Source organism: Protopterus annectens, chromosome 4.part0 (genome assembly GCF_019279795.1).
Source record: "Protopterus annectens isolate FY-2018-M chromosome 4.part0, PAN1.0, whole genome shotgun sequence".
Classification (NCBI taxonomy): Eukaryota; Metazoa; Chordata; order Ceratodontiformes; family Protopteridae; genus Protopterus; species Protopterus annectens.
In genome coordinates this window covers 925,578,015-925,592,991 of record NC_056733.1, presented here as the reverse complement: position 1 = coordinate 925,592,991, position 14,977 = coordinate 925,578,015, and the positions used below count along the sequence as shown (strand labels likewise).

At 38.6% G+C, this 14,977-nt stretch overlaps 1 protein-coding gene across 1 annotated transcript in view; it reads left to right on the top strand.

The window, feature by feature from the left end:
• Positions 1–14,977, top strand: part of RAB35 (RAB35, member RAS oncogene family) — a 703,423-nt gene that overhangs the window by 234,351 nt on the left and 454,095 nt on the right. The gene's annotated exons all lie outside the window — the stretch shown is intronic.

Genomic DNA, 14,977 nt, shown 5'->3' with positions numbered 1-14,977 from the left:
AGGGACAGAATCCTTGGGTAATAAATATACCTCAAATTTTACAGTATCTAGCTGAGATGTTAAACAATGGACTTTCCTTCTCCTCCATCAAGATCCACGCTTCAGCCATTTCTGCACAATACAACACAGATCCTCCTTTATTCTCTCATCCTCTTAAGGCAGTTCCTCAGAGGGGCAAAGAATATAAAACCCCCAAGGAAACTACCAGTCCCTGCTTGGGACCTCAACTTCGTATTGGAAAAACTGACCCTTCCTCCCTTCGAGCCAGCTTCTTTATCAGAGTTACAGTACTTGTCATGGAAAACGGCCTTTCTTCTGGCTATCACCTCAGATCGCAGGGTTTCGGAGCTACAGGCCCTCATGGCTGTGCAACCATTCATCATTTTCCATCGGGACAGAGTTTCCTTATGAACTAACCCTACCTTTATGCCAAAGGTAGTATCCAGTGTAGCTTTGAATCAGACTATCCACTTGCCTACCTTTTATCCTAATCCACAAAACAAAGGGGAAAGACTAGTACATTCCTTGGACATTCACAGACAACTTTGTTATTATTTGGACAGGACAAAGCCATTCAGGAAATCTGAGCAACTCTTTGTGTCCTATGCTGCAGGTGCTCAAGGAAAGGCTATTTCCAAACAGACCATTTCAAAATGGATAGCCCACTGCATACGCTTTTGTTGCTCATTTCATGGAAAAACTGTGCCTGCATGCATCAGATCCCACTCCACCAGAGCCACAGCTACCTCTGCAGCCTTCCTCAGGGGGGTCCCTACCAAGAATATTTTGGAAGCAGCCACCTGGAGTTCAGTGCACACTTTCTCCAAGCACTATCACCTCCCACTATACTCTAAGTCTAGAGCGGGCTTTGCCACAGCAGTCCTGCAGGGCATCCTAGCCCCTCCTAGTTCCACTTAGTGCCTACCACCCTTACTTAACTTTGGGATTCTACCAATCTCTTATGACTGCAGCTGTATGCACGATGAACATAGTACTGTTTTGTACCTACCATAAATGTAGATGTTCGAGTGCTCATACAGCTGCAGTCCAGGTTTCCCTCCCTCCAACCCCTCTTAGGACAGGCCTTATGACAAACCCTTTTCATATAACCTTTTGGGGTACTCTTTTATGGTGTATTTGCTTGCAACTACTGTTTTTGATTTATCAACATTGCATTTTTGCATAACATTATGTTTGCCTTCCTTCTGGGGGCACCTGACATCTGGGGCAAGAAAAACTGAAGAAAATGGCGTCTGCTGCCTCTTTTGTACCCCTGCCGCACTGACGTCAGGGAGAAAACGACGACAACCGACGCCGGACCTAGACTTTGGAATTCGGCCAACCGAGGACCCGCCTGACGGCAGGATAACCCATCTGTTATGACTGCAGCTGTATGAGCACTCGAACATCTACATTTATGGTAGGTACAAAACTGTACTTTGTGGTGGAAACTATTCCATGGAAGCCCAACAAGGTGTTTTTATTTTTAAACAACTTTATTAAATGATGATGTATGATATAGGCATATTTACATTTATGTAAAAGCAGTGAAACTGCATTAACAAGTTCACACTTACAGACATTATACTTCACATATATTGTTATGTAATAATGTTGCTTGGGTTATATGATATATATATATATATATATATATATATATATAAGTTATTCAGTTCCTGCCCCCTTTTTTAAACCAGAAATATCTGTAGTAAACCATCACTTTACAATATAAGCAATTATACATTTATATAAATGAAAACAAACCACAGCAACACAATCCTAGTTGCAAGCATTTTACATCACAAGCCATACTGACACTCCCAGTTGCAGACATTATACATCACGTATTATCTACCCAATCATTTTCAGTCAAACATTACATCTTCATTTAAGTCCTGTCTTCTTTTAAAACTCATTCCTCCCCTGTATATATTGTTCCCACAGTTCCCATTTTTCCTATGTTGTTTGCTCCTACCTTTTTCTAAATATCTCAGTTCCAGTTGTTTTATCTCTGTTACTATACTCACTACTGATATAATTGGTTTAGATTTTTATTTCATTTTTTAGTAGCTGCTTTTGTGGCAGCCACCTTAGTTAGAGACAGCAAGGCCTTACCATGTCTAGGCAGTTCAGATTCTGTATCATAGCTCAGAAGAATTATTTCCCTTGGCACACCAAATCATCCCAGCATCTCCAACAGTGTCCCCCCGCAGGCAGTCCTTAAAGTCCACAAACTCACTGCTGTCCTGAGAAAATATGTTCCCAGTTGCCTTTTTTTTTTTCCCTGTCGCACCTCAAGCATTTGCTGTCTACCTGAGGGAAAAAATTCTCTGGAGTCTATTTGGAGTATAAAAATGTATCTATGTAAATCCAAAAAGTCTTACATTTTCTTGATTTTTGTTGCATATTTGAGAGACATACATATAGCATCCCATTGTTTCTTTGGGAATTGCTTATCCAGTCTTTTTTTTTTCCCAGTCCTTTCTAACCTTTATAGTTATCATGCAGTGTTTTATATGCTCTACTAATTATTCCTTTTTAATGGCAGTTAGGACCCCCCCCATTTCTTTCTCTTTGTCTGTACTCTGATACCAATCCTTGATAGGGAAGGCAATCTCTAACTTGCAGTCCAATTAAATTATTAGCATATTCCATCCAAGTTTACACCAACTGTATTTAAGGGAGTGAAGAAGAGATTAAAGAATTGGAAGAGGGATCTTTGGAAAAGGGAAGGGACGAATTACATAGAAGTAAATAGAAATTTGAGAACAGTACATACAGAATAATGTTTGGGAGGAGGAGTGAGGTTTAAGAGAAGGTGGGAATTCAACAATTTATCTAATGTTGGACTGATGATAGTAGCAAAGAAAATATATCTCATGTATATTATATCTACATTGAAAAATGTTAAAATGTTTTTTTCTGTTGATGTATGTTTGCCTATGTCTTGTGATTTGTTTTTTTTTTTTACACACCTTTATTAAATTGTTTTAATGATTCTTCTTCTGTAATATTTGTTTAGCTGTAAATTTGATATTTGTTTTATTTACTGTAGCAGACCAATTCATTCTGACTTGATTAGTTGAAAGACCTTTTTTCAAGCTTCTAGTGACATCTGCTGCATCAGGCTTTCTCTGGGCCATATTTTACTGACTTTTTAAAAATTCATGCTAGAGACTTTTTCCATTCCTTTCATACTAATTTCCAGCTTTGTCTCCCTATTCAGTCTGCATGTAGATAATTTGGCTCACTGCATCAGTCACTTTGCACAATGTTACCTCTGTTTGACTTGGTAATCTGGCCATGGTCTGATTCTGTCTTTCAGAAACGAGTCCTGCAGCGCACCAGATATAGTCTTTGCATGGTTCTTTAATTCTATAGCATAAGTATAGGTGGACTGTGCGTAACTGTGTGCTGCTGTGAGGAACAGACCACAAATACATGGTTAAGTCTTTCTTTGCTAACTGCAACTCTCTGTTTCGTTAGGGTAGTATTCTTTCTCTCCCTGTCGGAAATTAAATGCATTATTAAATTTTACTGATTCTTCTCTCGGATATGTACAGAAATGTAGCACTCTGTACCATTTCACACTTATCAGAGACTTAACATTTACCGGGATAGTCCGGCTGGACAACTGATGCCCATTTTCAGCAGAGTCCTGGGGAGAAAAGCTAGAGACATTACAGTAAGTAAAATAATGACCGTGATTAGTTACAAAAGTATAAAATGAGATGAAAAGAAAAGTTGCAGTAACATAATAAGAAGCATAGTAGATGATATTTATACTTGTACAGAAGTCTTAGTGTAGTAGAGCATGTTATAACAAAGCATTTGCAGTTCTTAGCAATATGTACAGACAGCTAGGTTGTAGCTATATGTACAAATATGTACAGATATCATTGGTTGTTAAGTTGGTGAAACCCAGAGCACAATATGTCACACTTGCATAGGTATGAAGGTGCAGCATAAAATTTATTGGATAATGGCACTTCATTGTCATGACTCCATGTTGTTTTCTGCTTACTGTGGAAATGAAGGAAATTAATGACTGACATCGTATCTTAATGGGAAACGTTATATAGTCTTGAAGGTATTGTGTAATGTGTCTGTTTTTTTTTCCCCATTACTGACGCTTGAACTTTTTTTCAGCCTGGTGTTACTTTCTCCATTGGTGTGTTGTTGGGAATAGACTTTCAAATACAACTGGTTGATATATTACCTTAAAACCCAGTCAGAGGTCACCTCTAAGTAACTTGTAATAAACAGGCTATAATGACAGTTTTTGAAGACATCCTAAATGGTTCAGATTTTATAGAGACTGATTTTTCTAGTAAAGAATTCTGTTTGTTTTTTCAGGTGGCTTCCTTGACAGCTGTGGAATGCAGCATCGTAGCTAGTAATTGATGGCATCAGTAAGGTATAAATTAGCACAGTTGTCTCCTTGGAATTAATAAACATATACTTTAGAATCCGACTTTGTGACTTTGGTTGATGTTGACTTGATAAAACTTTAAATTTATTTTATTTTTATTTTACATTTGTTGACCGGGCTAGTCTAGCTGGATATATGTCCATTTTCAGTAGAGGCCTGGGGAGATGAGCTAAGTTCAATTACAGTACATATCTACAGAAGTACATACATGAGATCGACTACATTAATAATAACTAAAGCAGTATTAGCTAAAAAGTGGTTACAGGTATATAGAGTATATAACACAAAATATTGACTAAACATAATACAATTTATCATGAGGCTGCATTTTAACTGTTCAGAAAGATTGATAGTAAAACACATAATATAATTCCAGATATAAGAAGGGAAAAAAGGAAAGTAAGACTGGAGTAGAAGTTGAGTAAGAAAGTTCTACTCGTGAAGACTGGATCTTTTATGAGAGTATACTAATAGGTAAGGCTAGGTAGTACAGGTAGAATGGTAGTTGAATTCTGATGAGATTGTTACTGAGCTGAGACCGTGAGGTAGAAACTGGTAGCTAGAGCATATAAGGTGGGGTTGAAACAAGTAGTGAGAGCATGTAGGTTAGTCAGGTTTAGTACAGGGGCACATCCAATGTGTTTTAAGGAAGAGCTTAAGTTTATTTTTGAACAAGGAAATAGAGGGAAGTGTTGAAAGTTCAGTGGGGAGTAAGTTCCAGATTTTCCCAACAGTATTAGTGAAGAGAGAGTCTCCAGCTCTATTGTTTGATTTGATAATATTTATGAGGATTTTTTGTGAAGATCTTAGGGATTTATTGTAGGGATGAATAAGGTTAGATAGTATGGGTGTCTTTCTGGTTGATAAATAATTTTATGGGCAATGGTCAGTTGATTATATGTTAGCTGTTGCTGTAATTCAAGCCACCCTAGGAATTTTAGATTAATACAGTGGTGTTTTTTAAAAGGGTTACCAGTGGCAAATCTGGCTATGTTGTTGTAGGAGTTTTCTAGTTTTTTTAAGGTTATTTTTTGACAGGTTAGTGAAAATGGGAGAGGCATAGAGTAGGGTAGAGATTAGATGGGTGCGGGCGATAGTTATTCTAGTTGCAGGAGTGAGGAAGGGTTTGATCCTGTATAGAGAGACTATTTTCTTGTTAGTTGTTTTCAAGATATTATTAATATGAGTGTCAAAGTTAAGGTTGTTGTCTATGGTGATACCTAGCAGTTTGGTAGTAAGGTCCTGGGATATAACAGTGCTATTATTGGAAGCTATGGTGAAGTCAGTTGGTGGAGATTTATTGGTAGGTGTAAATAGTAGAAGTTTAGTTTTTTGGGGGTTTAGTATGAGACAGCATTTTGTAAACCATAGTTCTACTGAGCTAAATAAGTTCTGTGTAAGGAAGTGAAGTTCAGATTCAGATGTGGCTGAGCATATAAGTGTAGAATCATCTGCGTCTTGTATGCATGTAGCCTGGGGAACTGCTTCGTGAAGGTCATTGATGAATAAGGAAAATAGGAGTGGGCCTAGTATGGACCCTTGAGGGACACCAATATTAACGGGTAGTTGGGTAGAAAGAGTGGTATTCCAGAGCACAGCTTGATGTCTGTTATTAAGTAGGATAGAAACCATTTTTTAGCTAGTGCATCAAGTGACTGAGATTTCAGAATGTTTGAGTATATTGTGATTCACCATGTCAAAAGCTTTGGACAGGTCAATGAAAAGTGCAGAGGAGAGCATGTTAAGGTTGCATTTTTTGTTGATGGTGTCCATGAAGGAGAGGAGGGCATTAGTAATGCTGTGGGAAGGTCTGAAGCCATGTTGGGAGTTGGAGAGCAGGTTATTATGGAGAAGGTGGTCTAGTAATTGCCTATGGATGCACCTTTCCATAACCTTAGATAAAGGGGAGAGTAGGGCTATGGGACCATAGTTGGAAAGGGGCTATGGGACGATAGTTGGAAAGGTCAGTGGAGTCTCCCCCCTTATGAAGGGGAATAATATGTGAGACTTTCCAAAGATTGGGGACGTATCCTTCAGTAATGCTTCTATTGATGAGAATGGAAATGGGGTAGTGGGGTAGGCAATAGATTTGGCTGCTAACTGTAAGTATTCTGCAGGTAGTTGGTCAGCAGAGGGAGTGCAAGGTTTAAGTTTTTGTAAAAGGGTGAGAATAAAAGCTGTAGGGACAGGTTGTAAGTGAAATGGAGGAGGTGGGTTGTATTCAGACTTAGATGAGGTTGAATTTTGTGGAGAGAGTTGACTGGCTAGAGTTTGAATAGTTTTGGTGAAAAAGGTATTAAAGGCATTGGCAGTTTGTTTGGGGTTGTTGTGGTGAGAGCCTTGTGGGTTTGGTGTAATAGATTGACCGGGGTGTAATAGTTCATTAATGCTTGCCCAGAATTTTTGTGATTTATGGTGGGATTGCTGCGAATGTAGGTAGTAGTTTTGTTTATCCGACATTATGGCTTTTTTTTGTTTAATTTCTCAATTGTTTAAAGTTTTGGAGGTCAATGGGGTTCTTAGTTGTGTGATCTGTGCCAGTATTTATTTCTGAGATGGAGTTTTTGGTTTCCTTAGAAAGCCATGGACAGGTTTGGTTTTTATCCTAATAGAGCGGGTAGGAGCGTGTTGGTTAAGGATGGCTAGGAAATTAGCATTAAAGTAGTCGACAGCTCCATCAAGGGAAAGTTGTTTTAATGGGGACCAATTACAAGCTTTAAGTTCAGTTAAGAATAAATCGAGATTGAAGTTTTTCTTGGTTCTAATTGTTCTAAATATGGGTTTGGAATGTGGGTTGGTTTTAAGCCTAATAGCATAGGTTGGAAAGTGGTTGCTTATATTATCTGGGAGGGTTCCAGAATTGTAGGTCTGGGGTTGATTATTGATTAGTATCCAGTCTAAGGTACTTTCTTTCTTATTGGTTTTGTTAATTCTAGTGGGTGAGGTGATTATTTGTGTAAACCCATAGAGATTAATATGGGTAGTGGGGTAGTTATTGTTGCAACATTTCCAATCAATGTTGAAATCACCAAGAATGATGGTCTCTTGGGGGAGGTTTTGAGATAACCAACAGAGTATGTTTTCAATAGTAGTAATGTTATTGCCTGGAGGGACATAGATGCAGATAATATAGATAGATTTAACAGAGTTTAGCTGAAGCTTGGTAATAAGTATTTCAGCGTTAGAGACATGGGGAGGATTTTGGTGGAAGGTTGTAATTTGAAAATCAGATTTAAATAGAATTGCTACTCCACCACCTTTCTTGGCTGCACGGTCGAGACGTAAGATGTTGTAACCAGGTGGGGTAACTTCATTGTCTGTAGTTATGGGTTTTAACCAAGTTTCTTTTAGACACAAAATATCAAAGGAGTAGAGTTCCAGGAGAGCATGGAGTTGTGTAATTTTGTTATTGATACTACGTGTGTTGAGATGAGCTATTAGTAGTGAGTTGGGTGATTTTTTTAGTATATGGATGGTAGAGGAGTTTGGGGTAATGAGTTGAGTAGTGGTGGAGGTGTTTGGTCCGGGATTTGGGTGAATGTCTCCATCCTTTAGGGGGAGGAGTAGTGTTAAATATCTAGTCTGAGTATATTTACTGAGAAGGAAAGGATGTCTTGTATTTGGGAGGTAATATCTAATGTGGTTTGTCCTATGGTATTTGGGTGGTAGATAGCTGGAAGTGAAAGTTATACTGAAATGTTCAGTATGAGAGGGTAGAGAAGAAGTGGTCAATTGTCTCGAATTCAAAAACAATTCACGTTTCTTGATCCACAGCTGTCAGTTTTCAGATTACTGTGCACTGGGATTGAGGTTACCAGACTGCTGCAGGTGAACCATTTCTCAAGTAAAAGATCAAGCAATTCCTTTTTGATTACTTCATAATACTTGAAAACTTTATATCTGTTCAGTACGTGAAAGTTATTATACTCTCTTAGGTGGACTTTATATTCATTGTTGGCTTACTCCAAGTTTAACAAAATATTGCTGACGTGTCAAGGAATTTTATGGTTATGATATCAGCTTGTACACCTCGGGTGTTCACAGGCTGCCCTTATCCATTAGGGACGTAAGTGACAAACCAGGGTAAATTCGAGATTTCCTATCCAGTGGTCCAAGTTATGTTTGAATAGGGTTAGGAATGAACTTTGCTTCACATGAGTGGAAAGCCTTTTCCAAAGAAGGGGTAATCTTTGAGACTCATACCCGTCCCTCCAGCATGTGCTGTTTGTCGCAGATCAAGTTTAGGTACTTAGAATGGGTATTTCTGGTGCAGTTTGTTTTGCAGATATGCAACAGATCAGTTACTGTGTGATCAGAGGATGCCTTGTTGGGCAACTTTGCTCGCCATCAGTGGTAACTTTCTCCCTGGTGAAACCAAACCACAAGTCAGTCACATTCACCTTGAGACTGAAGCTGGTTGCATCTGCCTGTATATCAGTATTCAAAGATTATGCCAGGGCCACTCTAATAAAACGGAGTGATGGACCTGGCTAAGTTAAAAGCCCCTTTCATCTCCTTTTAAACAGCCTTATTAAATTATTACTGTTATTATTATTATAAGACATAGGCTTATTATAAGACATAGGCAACTGCGGTGGTGGTGCTGCGGTAGCGTTGTCGCCTCAAAGTAAGACATTGTCCTGTTAGATTCTCAGCTATAGCGTCTTCTGTGTGGAGACGTGCATGAATGGGTGTACATTCATTGAAGGTTGTGCGTCAGGGCTGGCAACTCTGCACGTAAAAATCTTCTGCCAATCATTAGCGGACCGGAGTTCTGCTGTGGTGACCCCTAACTGGGAAAAGCCGAAAGACACAACAGCATAAGACATAGGCAAATGTATGTTAACAGAAAATAAGACAAACCATATTATTGCTTTTTTGCATATATTATGGCTTAAATCTTTCTTTCTTTATAACCATAAGTCCATCCTTACATAAATTGCTCAATTCATGCATCCTGCCCTTAAATCTCACTGTTGCTCCTCCTGGTCATTATTCTGCACATATTGTTCGCAATTTTCATTTATTTCTGTGTAATTTGTTCCTTCTATTTTCTAAAGATCTCTCTTCCAGTTCTCTTATCTCTCTTATAGTTGTCTTATCTCTCTTATAGTTGTCAGTACTTCAAATACATTTAGTTTAGACTTTTATTTCTATCTTCCAGTTATTTTTTGGGGGGGGGGAGCCAACAGAATTAAACTTAACAAGGCCTTACTATGTCTGTGCAATTCATATTCTGTGTCCCAGTTCAAAAGACTAATTTCCTTAGTTGTAGTCATTTGCTTACATAATATTTCTGACAGACTGTAATGAAGTTTTAAAATCTGCCATCTCATTACACTCACAAAACATACATTTTCAGTTACCTCTTTTTTTTCCCCCATCACCCTACCAGCATTTACTGTCTACTTGAAGAATTCTTTGAAGTGTGTGTGGAGTATAAAAAAATCACAACAGTCATCTCTGCACAAAGGTGGACCATCTACAGACTCTGGAAACTACAGACCCATAAGTCTCGCTAGTCTCACATAGAAAGCCATGGAAAGAATTATCATAGAAATGATCAATAATGACATAGTAAACCTGCAGACACTGGATCCCAACCCAGTTTGTTTTTGTCAAGGGCAGGTCATGTCTACTCAGCCTAGTAGACTTCTTTGAATAAGGTTCACCATAGCAGTAGATGATGGCAAAATGGTGCACACTAACTACCTTTACCTGGCCAAGGGATTTGACACAACACCCCACTCGGACATAGTTGACAACTCAAGAGGTTAGGTTCAAACCCTTATGTCACCCGGTGGATTGCCATCTGGCTCACAGGACTCGGGAAGTTAGAATTGGGGGGTCCACCTCTAGGAGGCGGACAGTCACAAGTGGAGTCCCTCAGGGATTGGTCCTGGAACTGCTCCTTTATTGCAATTATTTTTTGAAGCCAAGGCCAATGTCAATGGTCTCTGGCTGACTAAATTTGCAGATGTTTGCCAATTAGTAGTTGTCATTGAATCCTTCACTGACACAAATGTTCTCCAGGAAGGGCTGACACAAACAACTGGTGTCCGAGTTGGACTAAAAAATAAATGCCAAGAAATGCGTAATAGTATCCTTTTGGGAAGTCCTCCATCCGTGGTAACTGTCATATTGACAGCACACCCCTAAGAGTTGACCCAGTCATCAGGGACTTGATACACACACAGACAGTAATCCAGCTTTTGACCATCATGTGTCTACAGTGGTAAGGAAATCATTCTGTGTTGCGCAACTTGTAAACAGAGGTATGACATCTAATTCCAAGGAAGTCATTGCTTCCACTTTATTAGGCATTCATCAGACCTGTTATTGAGTATAATGCCCCCTTTGGTATGTACCTAACCAGGCATGTCCAACAATTGGAACGTCCACAGTGGTTTCTCACTAAAAGAATACAGGGTGTAAGTAACATGTCCTTTGCAGACCACCTGAAGGCCCTATCACTGTATTATGTCTCGTACAGACTTGTCAGACCCCACTCTGATGGACCTCCTGCATATCCGCAAAACAAATAGCACCAGAATCACCCATTCTAATGACTTAAACCCAGGCTGTGATATAAATAGGGCAGGTATGTATCCTAGAGAGTACCCAGTCTCTGGAACAGAGCCCCCATCTGTATGAAGCAGAGTTCCTTCCTAACCCAATTTAAGTGTAACTTGGACAACTGGATGGGCAACAGGAAATTCATCCCTAGTTTGGCACCTATGTCTCGAATGGACACAGGCAGCCTGTAAATGGTTACGCTCCTAGGCCCCTGGCTTGTAAATATTTATTCTCCCAAGCCCCTGCTTACACTTATCAAGGGTACCAGAAATTGTTAGAAATTTAGAATGCACAGCTAGACTTAAAAAGGCCTTTGAGGTTGTTAGCCTAGTATACAGCTGTGATATCGGGATAATATCCCACCGGACTGCCAACAATAATGTGACGTTCCCTATGTGAGACGGTCACTTAAACAGGAGTAAAATTTCACAATTTCCCCTAAGAGCACAACTGAAAACACATTCTAGAACCTGAGACTAGACTGTATACTTCTGTCCACCACTAATGTAACTTCTTATTACACACTTCAGAGCAATGTGTCCCGGTTTAAGACCTCTGATACACTCTCACTTAAATAAATTAAATCTCACACATCCAAAGACTTCTGGGGAAACCTGACCCAGATTTCCAGCTGTGCCTCTTCCCCAAAATAATACTGTAACACACTGCCATCAGTCAGAGAGCGTGCATGCTCTTTTAAAGGGGTGTCCAATTATGAAACTTGGATATTAAAATAAATGATAAATGACCTAAAGCAGCCAGGCTTTTGGAGTGGCCCAGGTGGTTATCAAAGCAGGTATAAGCACTCTCAAATCACTAAATAAAACACTGATTGACCAGCCACAATGTAAGTTAATAAACATATTTAATAATGAGCAAAATGATTAAAAATACAAAACGGTAATTTCTAATAAACAAACAGAAGCCAGTCACCAGGAAATTGAAATCAGTACTGAAAGATAGAAATCCAAAATTTAGAAAAACTGATTAGTTATAATTTTCCTATCTGACTAAAGAACACTATCCCTGATCTAAACTAAATTGTTACAGTAGAGCAAAGGCAGGCTTACAGTTCTTGCGGAGCCCTTTTGAGTATCCACTACACAGTGCAACTGTGAGCAACAGTTGCCATCTGCAGCTGGCAACTGTCACGGGCTGTTAACTGACAACAGCTGCCTTCAGTAGGCTCTCTTATAGACTAGTTTCTTAACTGTCAAAACTGTTCAAGTTCTAATTTTCATTTCATATTTTGAATATCAGCCAACAGCTGTTTACTAAAGTTCCTTCCTGTGTTTCAGCCTCTAATAGTAACACATAGCAACTGCCAACATTCTGATGAGATCATCGGCACATCAGCTGATTCTGAGACAGTCTGCATTTAGAATCTTCTTCACAAGTATGTGCAGTTAGAAATGTAAGGGAACACTGTTCATGTCCTTAAAACATTATGTACAAACCGGTTCTAAATCAGCATACAAGAACCTGTTTACAATGTCATAGCTTGCATAGTAATAAACAGCTTAATCTAAAATTATGTACAAAAACTTCAGCCAGACATGCTAGCAGAGATGACTGTCTAATTTCTTAACACCTGTGAACCTATATCCATGCAAACCCTTCCGAGCAAAAATCCTAAACTACCTGTATTTGTTGCATACTTGGGAGCTATATATATATATTCTGATTGTTCCTTGTAAATTGTTTTTCCAGTCATTTTTTAATCTTATCCGTTTGGTTCTTATAGTCCAAAATTTCATATGCCCTACTAATTATCCCTTTTTAACAGAGCAGCTTCTGTTCTAGTTTCAACTAAAACTCAGAGAAGGTCTTTTACTTAGGATTCCTTTACTTATTTTTCTTTGCCTGTACTCTGTCAATCCTTGGATAGGAAGGCAGTCCCTAGCCTGCAGTCCAAACATCATTGTTGCCTCATCCTACTCTAACATTTCCTTCTCCAGTTATTTACTTCCAGTACTTTGGTTTGCTAGTTTCCTCCAGTAAATTCCACCCCCTTTTGTCTTTCTGCACCCCTATTTGCAGTCATCCCTGTTGGCAAAATCTCCTTTCTCCGTTTTTGTGTTGGTTTAGTTCTTAAAATACTTTACTTTATGAATATAATATTCTGTATTGGTTTTTAAGGTTCTGCATAAAAAAAATCCCACTGTATTTCTTGAGCTTTTAAACTCCATTTTCATTTTATTCCCACCCACTAGCTGTCACTTTTGATGAAATTTCAATCCACTCTTATAACATTCAAATCATTTCCACTATCCATTCTTTAGATTCCTCACTTTTTAACACGTAGGTGAGAAAGCACCAATGTCTCATTTTTTACTTCATTATCCTGCATTGTTTATCTTAGTTTTTATTGGTGCTTGATGGGTGTTGAAAATTTCAATCAAATGTACATGTTCCTGTGAAATGTAATGTCTAGCCAACCTAGCCCACTTATTGTACATTGGCGAATAATTTGTGATTTCTGTCCAAGTTCCTGAATTCATGTCTTCCAGACCAAATATTTTCAAAAATATCTTCAGATATCTATCCTCTTTGTTACATTTTCCCATCTAGGTCTACCTGATACATCCTCACTATTACAAAACCAAGTTCCAATCCCCACCTGCAAGTAATATTCCCTGCTGAAAGATGATTTATTTCTCTGTAATAGCAGTTTTTGTTGGAACATAAATACATGCCAGAGTAATCCTCATCCCTTATCTAAAGCCCCTTACTGACACAAATAAACCGTGTGTCTCTTTTTTCTTCTGTCACTATTGAAACCCCGGCTTATCAGTATAATTACTCCTCTTCTCCTTTGTCTCTGATATTCTACTGAATATCAATCTTGAAATCCTTTTTCTGAAATTAGCTTACTCATTTCTGTCCATTTGCGTCGCCTGCATCATTGCTAATTGCACCCTGCGTTTTCTTAATATAATTCAATAAGCGTTCCTTTTTATCTGTAACTATAAGGCCATTTACATTCCAAGATAATATTGATAGCTGCCATCATTATAAAAAAATGTTGTTCCCACCTATTATACATAACTTCTTTGAATTTGTTTTTCCAACTTTTGTCATATGTGCACATGCTAATTTTTGGCAGGCTGATCTTTTATACAGTTTTCCTATCTCCGTTCAGTGCTATGTCATATTTTCAAGACTTTGTTTTAATGGATACCCTCATACATAAATATATACATTTTCAGAATACCCCATTCCCTGTTAACTTAGCACAAACATACAAAACCGCATACATCTTCAAACAGTAAAGTTTAACCTTCCAGATGAGAACAGTTGCCCCAAATCATCAGTTGTACCCACAGGAGTTACCTAACCTAAAATTAAGGTTGCCCATGCTAAAGTGCATATTGCAGCCTGTGTTCCCACTTAGTGATTGGTGTATGTTGTTTTCTTGGCTCTATTCCCCTCCCAGATGGGAAAAACAGCTTTTATGCTTTCAGAAAATACCAACTTTTAATCCTAAGGGAAAAAAAAGGAAACACTGGCTATCTTTAAGTAAAACTAAGTTGTGCACTGCTGTTTTAAAAGCCTATACCATCTCGATGACCACATTACTTATGCAGAGTCCTTTGCCACCAAATTGTATGCACATATAGGTAGTTATAGTAGGTTCATATGTGTATACTACTAATGATCTCTAGGGCCCTTGTAAGCCTAGCAGTGCTTAATGTATATAGATGGTGATTTATTGACTGCTTCTGTCCATCAGAGACATAGGAGCCAGACCATGGGTGAATTTCTGATTGCCTTCCATTGATTCAGGTCGAGCTTAAATAGGGATAAGGAAGACCTCTGCTTCACATGGATGGGGGAGCCTGTTCACAGAATGGAAATTCTCTGAGAAACGTATCAGTCTCTCCAGCATGTTCTATTTATGTTATAAGCAAAGTATAGGTTTTTTAATCCAGTAGTTCTGATGCTGTGTTTGTGGATGTGCAGAAGTTT